Source organism: Aedes albopictus, chromosome 2, assembly GCF_035046485.1.
Source record: "Aedes albopictus strain Foshan chromosome 2, AalbF5, whole genome shotgun sequence".
NCBI classification, from domain to species: Eukaryota; Metazoa; Arthropoda; class Insecta; order Diptera; family Culicidae; genus Aedes; species Aedes albopictus.
In genome coordinates this window covers 88,721,124-88,730,520 of record NC_085137.1, presented here as the reverse complement: position 1 = coordinate 88,730,520, position 9,397 = coordinate 88,721,124, and the positions used below count along the sequence as shown (strand labels likewise).

The 9,397-nt window shown below is 37.6% G+C and overlaps 1 protein-coding gene across 1 annotated transcript in view; it reads left to right on the top strand.

Moving 5' to 3' along the window:
* The first annotated feature begins 1,888 nt into the window (after nucleotides 1–1,888).
* Nucleotides 1,889–9,397, top strand: part of LOC109427628 (uncharacterized) — a 556,874-nt gene continuing 549,365 nt past the window's right edge. Inside the window, 1 exon segment of the mRNA XM_029852600.2 lies at nucleotides 1,889–2,544. The gene's annotated coding sequence lies outside the window, so the exon portion shown is untranslated.

Sequence of the window (9,397 nt, the reverse complement as noted above, 5' to 3'; positions counted from 1 at the left end):
TTCTAGTACTTGAATATTCGGATAATTGATCCATAAACTTGCAGGTCCAAACATCTTACATGATTTACTTCTGAAATTCCTCCATTTTGTTAATTAATTATTAAATAATTTGAGTAGAAATTCTTCCAAGAATTCTTTCAAAAAATCGTTCAGAGACTCCTTCATAAATTTTCTTAGGCATTTATTAAGAAATTTATTAAATCTTTCAACGATGCCTTTAGAAATTCAATAGTTCCTAAAAAAAATGTACTGCGATTTCTTTGGAAATTCTCCCAAGGATTTCACCAGTAGTTCCAATTTCTCCAGAAATTCCACTAGGGATTCCTCCAGAAGATTCACAGTTTTGATCAGAATATCTTCCTGGCATTTCTGTAGAAATTCCTTCAGAGACTTTTTTTTAAGATAATGTGAGTTCCATTCGGGAATTTTCTGCAGGGATTTGTATAGAAACTGCCCTAGGTGTGCCTTCACAAATTTTTCGGTGATTTCTTTCAGAAAAATTCCCATGACTTCTATTATAAATTTGACTAATTATTGCTTCAGAAATATCCCCGGTTTTTTTTCTCTACAGATTTCTTTAAAAATTTCTCCAAGGATATTAGTTTGAAAAACATCCACAGATTTTAAGAAAACTCTTTCATGGACCCTTGCTGAAATCCATCCTAGGATTCATTAAAAATTCTTTCATGAGTTCCTGTAAAAAAAAAACTTCAGGGATTCTCGAAGAAATACTTTCAGAGACTCATTTGGAAACTTTCGTAGATTTACCTTAAAATATCATTCAGGAAATCCTAAAAAAACAGTAAAAAATTCTTTCATAAAATCTTCTAAGGATTCCCATAAACTTTTGAATGTCCTCCAGAAATTTCTCCAAGAACTGTTCAAGAAAGTCTTGCGCGGGTAGCTTCCACTAATGTTGCAAGGATTCCTTTAGAACATACTTCAAGAATTCCTGTCAAAAATTCTTGCATAGGTTGTTCCAGAATTTATCTACGAATTTCTTCATAGTTTTTCTTTTCATGGAGGAATGAGAAATTTTTCAAAACGTTCACTGGAAATCCTTTTATGAACTTTCTCTTATTTTTTTCTAAAAAAGATTCACGAATACATTAAAAATCGGAAATTCTGAACGCTTTCATAATTTTCCTTCACATTCCTTTAGATGTTCCTTCAAGACATTTCTTTTCCAGAAATTGCACCTTGGATTTCTTAAGAAAGTCTCAAAAAATCATCCATGGATTCCTTCCGATTTTTTTTCCTACGGAGTCTTTCAGAGATTCATATAATGATTCTTGTGAAAAGATGGAAGACATTTCTGCAGAAATTCTCTCAGAGTTTTCTTCAGAATCTCTGCCGGGTATTCGTCTATATATTTTGTCAGAAATTTCTCCAGGATTTCCTCCGTGAATACCTCTGGGAATTTCTCTATGTATTCCTCCAGGAATTCATTTAAAAAATGTTTAGGGTTTTTATTGGGGGATTTCTCCAGAATTTTTTTATTCCAAAAATACCTCGAGAGGTTCTGTTTGGCATTCCATCAGGGGTTTCCAGATGTTACTTCCAGGAATTTCTTCAGAAAATCCATCTATAAGATTATCAATACATTCCAGTATTTTTCAGAAATTCTTTCAGGAATACCTTTTGAATTTTCTTCAGATTTTTTTTATTCCTTATGAAATTTCTTCAGCGATACTTCCGAAAATAACTTTATAGACGTGAGAGGAATTCTTCAGGTGGGGTAATACGAGTAAAACAGCTATTGTTTTATTTTACAAAAACGCCAAACTTTGTATCTTAAAATCAATTTGAACGAACAAGTTAAGTACACCAATCTAGGAACTGACCCACCAAAAATGACATCACCCATCGTTCATATTTATTCTAATGTTTGCCACCCTAACCCAAAAACCTCATCTTTACATAGGCAGAAGAGCGTGCTACCACCGGAGTTATCCAACAAAGCAAACGGTTGATCTGCGGAGCGCGCGGCGAGAGTCCGTTCTCGTTCCATACGAGTGATCGTTGAAGAATCGAGAAGAAATAAAAAAAAGCATACCTAGGTACCTTATTCCGACCATAGAGCGGCAAAGTCACATCGTCAAGTTAGTGTACCGCGCCGTTGGGCTGCCGTTTCCTGGTGGTTCTTTGGAGAAGAAGCAGCCAGCGCAACATAAGCGGATCGAAGAATTAATGAACGTGTAGGGCCGCGGCAAGAATAGAGCTGGTTGCCGCCGTCCGTTCGTTGTCAGCCAGTTGTATAGTGTGTTGTGTGTGGTGCATATAGAAGTGTGTGGATTGTAGCATTGAAGTGAATCTAGCGCGCAGCAGTCAGTAACTAGCACACAGCTAGGAATCTTTTCTTCGGAACTTCTAGCTCCAAGCCAGTCTCATACTACCTCGCCGTTGCAGTCGGCGACTTGTTGGAAGGAACGTGCAGTCTAAGACACCAGCAGCAGATTCGTGGGAGGAACGAGGTAGCAGGAACACCCCGTTCGCTGCACCAGGCAGAAGCGGCACAAGCCGAGTCTGGTTCATGGTTTTGAGGTAAGAGAAACACCAACAATTGTGGGTTTGCAACATAACTGGTACTTGCTTGGGTAGATTTTTTTATTCTGTCCGGTTTGAGGCTCCCGACAAGGTTCAGTGCCTGCGGTTGCTATGTTTTTTTTTTCTCTCGTTTGTTTTATGTTGTGACACTGAAGATGAAACAAGTTTGGTATACTTCAATAGTTGTGGCTACTTATGGCACCGTTTTGTTTTAGAATGCTAACATTTTAATCTAATGACATCGATCGTTCGAAAAGTTGTTTGCTTCGGTTGAGCGGTAGTGTGGAAGGAACTTGTCCTGCCTTTCTTCAAATAAGTGTTCTTTGAGCACTTCTACAGTTATCAATTGAACAGCTATCTTTGCCTGCAAATGCAAGAATTTGTAAATTGTGATGCAAGCACAAAGATACGCCATGCCTAAGATGTCGATGAAGTTTTGCAGACAAAAATCAGGGTCGCCTATTTTCCCGGAAAACCCAGGTGGATTTTTTTTTGTTTTCCCTTGACACTAATTTTTTTTTTTGAAAAATCATAACTCAAGAACGAAGCATCGTACAAACATTTTTTTTAGAAAATGAAAGCAAATTTTCTCAGAAATCCAAAAATAAATGAACTGGAAAAAGGTATCCACAAAATTTCCACAGTTGAGAAAATTCGTAAAGAAAAGGCGGAAAAACTATGCTCAAACTCGTGGAAAATATTCAAAATAATAGTTTTGGGAAGGTTATTTCATAAGCTTTATTCGCTGAAATTTTCGGAATGCACATTTTATTTGTTTTTGAGTATTGGCCAATTTTGTTGAAAAATGTCCAAATGTGCCGTATAAACCTTTTCTTTAAAAAATCATAACTCAAAAACGAAGCATCGTAGAAACAAAGTTTTCTAAAGAAAATGAAAGCAAATTTTCTCAGAAATTAAAGAAAATATGAACTGGGAAAAGTTTTCCACAGTTTTTTGAAAAAATCATAAAGAAAAGCCGGAACAACTATGTCTGAACTCGCGGAAAATTTTCAATAAATATTTTTGAGGAGGTAATTTTATAAGCTTTGATCGCTGAACTTTTTTGGAATGCACTTTTTTTCGTTCCTGAGTTATGGGCATTTTTTTAAATGACATTATAATATATGCGTACATAGTCAGTTTTCACAAAATTGGCCATTACTCAGGAAAAAAAAGTGCATTCCAGAAATTTCAGCGATCAAAGCGTATGAAATAACCTTCTCATTTTTTTTGTAAATTCTTCATGAGTTCGGGCATAGTTTTTCCGGCTTTCTTTATGAATTTTCTCAACGGTGGAAAATTTTGTAGAAAACTTTTTCCACTTCATATTTTTTTTTTATTTCTGAGTTCTTGAGTTATGATTTTCGCAAAGAAAATGCTTATATGGCACATTTGGACATTTTTCAAAAAATAAAACCATAACTCAAAAACGAAAAAAAGTGCATTCCACAAATTTCAGCGATTGAAGCTTATAAAATTACTTTCTCAAAATTATTTATTGAATATTTTTCACGAGTTCGGGCATAGTTTTTTCCGGATTTTCTTTACGAATTTTCTCAACGGTGAAAAATTTTGTAGAAAACTTTTCCCAGTTCATATTTTCTTTGGATTTCTGAGAAAATGTGCTTTCATTTTCTGAAAAAATGTTTCTACGATGCTTTGTTCTTGAGTATTGATTTTTTAAAGTAGGTAATGTCAGGCGAAAACAAAGAAAATCTATTTGAGTTTTCCGGTAAAATAGGTGACCCTGAATTTTTCTCATTTTTTTTTCATATGTCCATGAGCCCTGCCTGTGGTAAAAGTTTCATGAAAACCTGAGACCCTTCGGCCCAATTTGTACGATAATAAAAAAAATCCTCTTGTGCGAATGGTTTGATCATGAGGAAATCAAAGGTTTTGATAAATAAAAACAAACACCGTGAGATTTTTGCTATAGATTTTTGACAGATTTATTTAGGACGTCCATTCTTCAGTATAGCAAAAACAAAAAAAATGAAGTTAGCTTCATTTCTGTGATGTGAATTTAATGACGAAATTGGGTCTAGATTTTTCTAAATAACGAAATCTTTTGGAACTGAGGTTACCATGATTTAAAACTCTTAAATGTGAACTTTTTGTCGCTCCTCAAAACAAAATATAGTTTTGTAATTTCCATTGTAGCTAAAGGAAAATATCAATCCAAGAAACAGCAAGTTTGTGAATTTATGACCTAGGGGTTGCTTCGAAATCGCTTCTCAAATTACTTTGATAAATTTGCAAAAAATACTGTACAAAAAGTAATACGAATGAAACTCCTGGGTTGCTTTTTATGAGTTCAGCCAAAATTATCTTAGGAATTATCTAGAAATATCTCAGGAGACTCTTCTTGATTTTACTCCTGCCGTTTGTTCAGATATTTCTCCCGATTTTTCTAAAAAAGAACTTAAAAAAATAATTCGATCAGAAATTCTTAAACAGATCGAAGAGAAGTTCCTCTAGCTATCACTTCAGGTGTTTTATCAAAGATCGCTCCAGTTAATATTCTAGTGATTCCTCAAAAGATTCCCGCAGAAAATTCTGAAGAGGTTAATTCCTCCAGGGTGCTTTAAATTCTTCTGGGATTTTCCCAGGCATTACCTCAGAAATTCCTCTTTTTTCTAGGAGATTATTTCATAAGCTTCTCCGGGGAGGGAGGAGGGCGTTCAGGAAGTAAGTTTGTGATTCCCCAGAACTTCATCGAATATTTCTTCTGGGGTTATATCCTAAGCGTCTCTTGGGATTTATTGAAATCTATCTTCAGCAGGAGGATTCCTCAGGAATATTTTCATGATTTTACCATCAATTCTTTCAAAATCCCCTAAGGATTTATTTCTTGTTATTTCTTTTCTATCCCCCAAAGAATTCCTGGAATCCCAGAGTAATTCTGAAAAGAATCCCTGGAGAAATTTCGGAAGAAATCCATTAAGCAATTTCTGTAGAAATTCCTGAATAAATACCTGGAGGAATTCATGAAGCAATTTCTGGAGAATTCTGTGGAAGAATTGCTGGAGAAACTCCTGGAGAAATTTCTGGGGAAATTCCCGGGTGAATTTCTGACAACACAGAATATCTGGTGGAATTCCTGAAGAAAAGCATGCAGGAATTCCTGGTAGAATCTCTGGAGGAATTCTTGGACGAACTCTTGTAGGAATTCCTGGAGGAATTCCTGAAGCAATTACTGAAGGAATCTCTAGAGGCTTTCCTGGATGATTTTTTGAAGGCATCCATAGAGGATATCCTAGTGAAGTACCTGTTGCAGAAATTTCTAAAGAAATTCCATGAAGAATTCCTGGAGAAATGCCTGTAGGAATTTCTGGAGGAATCCCTGGAGGAATTCCTTGAGAAATTTGTGTTGGAATACATGTTAGAATACATGTTGGAATTCCTAGAGGAATCCCTGAAGCACTTTCTGGAGTAATCCCTGAAGCTCTTTCTGGAGGAATTCCTTCGAAGATTTATTGAAAGGGTTTCTGGATAAATTTTAGGAGAAACTCCTTAGGAATTGCTGAAAAATGCGCTAGAGGAATCCCTGGAGGAATCTCTGTAGGAATTTATGAAAGAATTCCTCAAGAAATCCCAAGAGGAATCCCTATAGGATTCCATTGAGTAATTCATTCAGTAATCTCTCAAGGAATTCCTGGAAGAATGCCTGAATGAATGTCTGGAAGAATTCCTGAAGGAGTGCCTAGCAAAATCCCTGGAAGAATTCTTGGAGGAGGCCCTGAGCAATTCCTGGACGAGGCTCTGGAGCAAGTCCTGGAGGAATCCTTGGAGGAATCCCTGAAGAAATTCATTACATGAATTGCTGGAGGAATCTCAAGAACAATTCCTGGATGAATTTCTGAAGGAAGGCCTAGAGAAACCTGAGGAATCCCGGAGGAATCCTTGCAGGAAGTATCGAAGAGATCGCCAAAGGAATTCTTGGAAAATCCTGAAGGAATCCTTTGGAAAGCTCGTGGAAGAACTGCTAAAGGAATCGCTGGTGCAGTTCGTGAAGTAATTGCCGAAGAAATGTTAGGATGAATCCCGGAAGCAATCTCAAAAGGCATTCCAAAGGGAATCCCTTAACAATTCCTGGATTACCTCCTGTAAAAAAACAGGAGGAATTTCTGTACGAACCCTGAAAGAATTTAGGAAGAATCTTTGAAGAATCGGAGGATTTTTTAAAATAATCCTTGGAGTTGTTTCTGAAAGAATCCCAGAAAATTATGAAATTCAAATAACTCAACGTACATATGTACAGATGGGTAAATTATTGGTTAAATTGGGAAAAAATCCACAGCTCAGGTGAGATTTGAACTCACGACCCTTCAGTTCAGTTCAGTTCAAATCTCACCTGAGCTGTGGATTTTTTCCCAATTTAACCAATAATTTACCCATCTGTACATATGTACGTTGAGTTATTTGAATTTCATAATTTGACCACACGGATTGGTATTACCGAAAATTTGCACTTCAAGTGAGTCCCAGAAAATGTTCCCTGGTGAATCTTTGGAGAAAATCCTGAGGGAATCCCCGGAGGAAATCCTTAGGGAATCTCTGGAGTAATTCTTGAAGGAATCCCTGGAGGATTTCCTGAAGGAACCCCAGGAGGAATCGCGGAATCAATTCCATGGAATTTCTTAGGAAATCACAGTAGAGCTTTCTAAATGATTTCCTGGAAGAATGCATGTCTGCAGTAATTTCTGAACGAATTCTTAGATTTTTTGTACACGATTTTGAAGGAATTTCTGGACTAATTTTTGAATAATCTCTGGCGAAAATTTCTAAAAAAAAATTCCGGAAGAAATTCCTCCAAGAGTACTTCGAATAATTTTAGATGGAATTATTGCAATAATTTCTAGTGAAATTCTGGAAGGAATTAATTAAGAAATCCCTGAAAATAACCTGTAAATAGCTGGAAAAACATCAAAAGAATCTATGGTGAAATTTCTTTGGAAATCCCTGTAGAAAACCCTGAAGAAATCTAAAAAAAAACTCTTGAGGAATATCTAAGGATAGCCCAGGAGAAATTCCCGGAGGAATGTGTGGTTAAGTCATCAGAGGAGTGTCACTGATATCACTGACTGCAGGTAACTATGGGAAAATTCCTGGAAGAGTTCTTTGATGCATCCTTGCGAAAGCATCTGTAAAAATTTCTGAACAATCACGTGGAAAGAATTTCTGAAGCTGTTGACACAAATATACACCTAGCGTGCCTTGAGAAATTATTCTTCAAATTAATGCAGACCATTCTCAAATTTTCCAGACATTCCTTCAGAGATTTCATCCAAAACCTCATTTTTTCCAGAAATTTTTGATAATTTCTTCATACTTTTTTTTTAATTTCTGCTGCTAAAGTTTCCTTCGAAAATTCGTCTTGTCGTCGAATCTCAGGAAGACTTTTTTTAAAGAAGCCGATGGCGGAATTTCTGGAATAATTGTAACCAAAACGTTGGACGAAAACTTAAGAATTCGTCTTGAGTTATTACTCCCAATACTTAAAAAGATTTGTATTTCGGCGGGGAATCTGGTCCCATTGTTTCCTATTGAAAATGGTTCGAATCGGTCCAGCCGTTCCGGAGTTATGACCATTTAGGTGTTCCGGAACGGTACCCCAGGAAGGGACCAGATATGAAAACGCATCAAACCTATGCATGCGACACATCAAACCATGGCATTTTCGATAACCTGATGAGCGGTAAGCAGAAAAATAGTCTAAGACCATATCTGAACCGGTAGTGTTCCGGAACCGTTTCCGGGTGCCCCGCCGGAAGTGGCCAAATATACAATTGAACCAAACCCATGCATGCGACACATCAAACCACGGCATTTTCGATGACCCGATGGACAATGAGCAGGAAAATCATCTCAGACTATATCTGAACCGGTAGTGTTCCGGAACCGGTTCTAGGCGTCCCGCTGGAAGTGGCAAAACACACAATTGAACCAAACCCATGCTTGGGACACATCCAACCACGGCATTTTCGATAACCTGATGAGCGGTAAGCAAGAAAATAGTCTCAGACTATAACTGAACCGGTAGTGTTTCGGAACCGGTTCTAGGCGTCCCGCTGGAAGTGGCAAAACACACAATTGAACCAAACCCATGCTTGCGACACATCCAACCACGGCATTTTCGATAACCTGATGAGCGGTAAGCAGGAAAATAGTCTCAGACCATAACTGAACCGGTAGTGTTCCGGAACCGGTTCTAGGCGTCCCGCTGGAAGTGGCCAAATATACAATTGAACCAAACTAATACATGCAACACATCAAATCACGGCATTTTCGATTACCTGATGGACAATGAGCAGGAAAATCATCTCAGACCATATCTGAACCAGTAGTGTTCCAGAACCGGTTCCGGGGTTCCCGCCGAAGCGGTCAAATCTGAAAGAGAAACAAACTCGTGCATGCGTCACATCAAATAACGGCTTTTTAGATTACCTAATGCAACCAGGCCAGCAAGTGTTTCGGAATCGGTTTTGAGTGGCCGAAAGAGGCCAAATATAAAAGTAAACCAAATCCAGGCATGTGACACATCAAATCGTGGCTTTTGCGATAACCTGATGAACAGTTAGCCAGAAAATAGCCTTAGATCACACTAGAGACAACTGGTAGTGCTCCGGAATTGGTTCTGAGAGTCCCGTCGAAATTGTCAAACCCTGCATGTGACACCTTCAATTTGCAACGTTTTTGGTTAACCGATGAACAGTTAACAAGACAATAGTGTCAGACCATATTTGGTTCAGCCGGTAGTTACCCGGAATCAGATCCGGGTAGTAAAATGTAAAATTCAACCAAACCCATGGATGTGGTACATCAAATCACAACCAGTCTTGACGACATT